The sequence below is a fragment of the Podarcis bocagei genome (assembly GCF_964188305.1).
Source record: "Podarcis bocagei genome assembly, contig: HAP1_SCAFFOLD_269, whole genome shotgun sequence".
NCBI classification, from domain to species: domain Eukaryota; kingdom Metazoa; phylum Chordata; class Lepidosauria; order Squamata; family Lacertidae; genus Podarcis; species Podarcis bocagei.
In genome coordinates, this window is record NW_027670180.1 from 54,071 (window position 1) to 56,179 (window position 2,109).

Here is a 2,109-nt window from a genome sequence, read left to right on the forward strand (position 1 = left end):
GGGGAAATGAAATTAAAATGAAATTCAAAAGGAAACGAAATGAATTTCAGTGAAATGAAATGAATTTAATTTAAATGAAATGAAATCTAAATTAAATTAAAAAAGGAAAATAAATTGAAATGAAATGAAATGAAAGGCAATAAATTGAAATAAAATAAAATAAAATGCAAGAAACTAAACTAAACTAAAAAAATCAAAATAAAATGAATTGAAATAAAATAAAATAAAATGAATTAAAATAAAAATAAAATGCAATAAACTAAACTAAAATAAAATGAATCGAAATAAAATAAATCCTTTCTTTCCTCCCTCCTTCCCTCCCTCCCTCTCTACTTCCTTCCTTCCTCCCTTCCCTCTTCTCCCTCTCTCCTTCCTTTCTCCCTCCCTCTCTCCCTTTTCCCTCCCTCCCTCCCTCTCCTTCCTGCCTTTCCTCCCTCCCTATCTCCCTCCTTCCTTCCTTTCCTCCCTCTCTCCTTCCTTCTCCCTCCTTTCCTTCCCTCCCTCCCTCCTTCCTTCCTCTCTCCCTTTCACCTTCCTTCCTTCCTTCTTCCCTCCCTTCCTCCCTCCTTTCCTTCATTCCTTTGTTCCTTCCTTCCCTCCCTCCCTTCTTCCTTCCTTCCTTCTCCCTCCTTCCCTCCCTCCGCTTCTTTCTCCTTCCTTTTCCCCTCCCTCCCTCTCTCCTTCCTTCCTCCCTCCTTCCTTCCTCCCTTCTACCTTCCTTCCTTCCTTCTCCCTCCTTCCCCTTCGTTTCTCCTTCCTTCCCTCCCTCCCTCTCTCCTTCCTTCCTTCCCTCCTCCCTAACTCTCTTCCCTCTTGCCTTCCTTCCTTCCCTGTTTCCTTCCTTTTTCCTCCCCCTTTGTTCTGTCCTTAATCTTTCTTTCTTTTTTACCTCCTTCCTTCCCTTCTTTTCTATCTTCCTTGCTTCTATTCTCCCTCTCTCTCTCCCTCCTTCCTTCCTTCCCTCCTTCCTTTCCTCCTCCCTCCCTCCTTCCTTCCATCCTTCCTTCCGATTTCGCCCCAATAAATCTGAATTTACGGGTCTGGTTGACTTCATTTCTGCTTCTCTCCTTCCTCCCTTCCTTTCCTTCTCTCCCTCCTCCCTTCCTCCTTCCTCCTTCCGTTCCTTCCTCCTTTCCTCCTCCCTCCCTCCCTTCCTCCTTTCCTCCCTCCCTCCCTCCTTCCTTCCTTACTTCCTTCCTCTCACCTGGATCAGCTTCCCGGCAAACTGGTTCACTTCGTTGACTCTTTCCTCTCTACTTCTTTCCTCCCCTCCCTCCCTCCCTCCTCCCTTCCTTCTGTTTCCTTCCTTTTTCCTTTCTTTCCTTAATCTTTCTTTTTTTACCTCCCTTCCTTCCTTCCTCCTTCCTCCCTTCCTTCCTCTCACCTGGACCAGCTTCCCGGCAAACTGGTTCACTTCGTTGACTCTTTCCTCTCTCCCTCTTTCCCTCCTTCCTTCCTTCCTTCTCTCCTTCACTCCTTCCTTCCTCCTTCCTCCCTTCCTTCCTCTCACCTGGACCAGCTTCCCGGCAAACTGGTTCACTTCGTTGACTCTTTCCTCCCTCCTCCCTCCTCCCTCCCTTCCTTCCTCCTCTCTCCCTCTCCCTCCCTCCTTCCTTCCTTCCATCCTTCCTCTCTCCCTCCCTCCCTCCTCCCTCCTTCCTTCCTCCTTCCTCCCTTCCTTCCTCTCACCTGGACCAGCTTCCCGGCAAACTGGTTCACTTCGTTGACTCTTTCCTCCCTCCCTCCTCCCTCCCTTCCTTCCTCCCTTCTTCCGTTCCTCCTTTCCTCCCTCCCTCCCTCCTTCCTTCCTTCCTTCCTTCCTCCCTCCCTCCTTCCTTCTCTCCCTCCCTCCTTCCTTCCTCCTTCCTCCCTTCCTTCCTCTCACCTGGACCAGCTTCCTGGCAAACTGGTTCACTTCGTTGACTCTTTCCTCCCTCCTCCCTCCTCCCTTCCTTCCTTCCTCCTCTCTCCATCTCCCTCCTTCCTTCCTCCCTTCCTTCTCTCCCTCCTTCCTTCCTTCCTCCTTCCTCCCTTCCTTCCTCTCACCTGGACCAGCTTCCCGGCAAACTGGTTCACTTCATTGACTCTTTCCTTTCTTCTCCATCCTTC